Below are 1,185 nucleotides of genomic sequence, written 5' to 3' on the forward strand. Positions count from 1 at the left end.
CCCCCCCCCCCCCGCTGCCCTAATGTTGGCCTCCAGCAGTGGCTGCCTGGTGGGGAAGCGGAGGAGGGGCTGGGCCCCTGCCTCAGAGCGCTCTCTCTCGCCCGCCCACCGGAGGAGGGGTCCCCGGGTCAAAGGGACCGGAGGGGTTGCAGGGCTGCAGAGGCCCAGCCCCACCTGCCTTTCAAGCAGGAGAGGAGGCATTAAATTACCTTGGTCATGGTTGCCTAGCAACGGGCCAGCACCTTGCAGGTGAGGGAGCCCCTGATGGATTGTCTGCCTGGTGAAAGGCAGCTGCTGGCAGATCCCATCAGAATCCCGGTGCCCGATGTAGAGGCACCCTTTGGGTCCAGACACAATCCAGACACAGCTTGTGCTTGTGCAGACACACACACACACCCCGCTTCCCCCTCCTCCTCTGACCAGGACTGAGCCTCATTGAGGCTTCCGGCCTGGCCTTGAGTCGGTCAGAGGAGGCCCCACTCCCTCCCGGCCAGACCAGAAGGAGATCTAGGTCATCCCAGCGTTTCCATAGCAGGAACCACAAAGCAGGGGATCCCCACTCTTGCTGGCAGTGATCCAAACACACAACCGTGGGGAGGGGGGGAAACGCAGGACGTACAACAACTAAAAGGTCACTAAAAACAGCAGATTTGGGGGGAGGGAGAAGTTTGGGGGCACTGATTGTAGAGGTGTAGCAGGTCCTTGCTTGGTCCTCTCTCAACCGATCATGAGAAGCGGCCAGGATCCTGGCTTGGCTGGTTTCAGATTCACAGGCGGACATGGTGGCACCGGGGCTGCCCCTGGAGGCTATCTCTCGGCAGACTCTTCCTTGGGCAGCTGGTGGGCCGTGGGGAGAACAGGCAGCTGGGCTAGACAGGCCAGGGTCCCCTCCGGCACTGCCCGGCTTCTCTTCTGACGTGCAGGAAGACCTGCAGCAAACGTGCAGCTTTGAGGATGCAAGGCAGAGCTGGGGGCCCGATCCTTTTCCCCCGCCTGCCCCCATGGAGGGGTGCCGAAGAGCAAGGCCCATTCCGGAGCTGATCTCTGTGCAGCTGCCTGGTGAGCACCTGAGAAGCCGGGTCTCCCCCCCCCCCGGACTCCTCTGCTCCAGAGGGCCAGGCAGGAGGGGGCCTGTGCAGGCGCAGACGCTTGGGGCCTGCCTTCTCCTGGGCTTGGGGGAACGGT

The sequence above is a fragment of the Protobothrops mucrosquamatus genome, unplaced genomic scaffold, assembly GCF_001527695.2.
Source record: "Protobothrops mucrosquamatus isolate PMUCROS unplaced genomic scaffold, P.Mucros_1.0 scaffold1670, whole genome shotgun sequence".
NCBI classification, from domain to species: Eukaryota; Metazoa; Chordata; class Lepidosauria; order Squamata; family Viperidae; genus Protobothrops; species Protobothrops mucrosquamatus.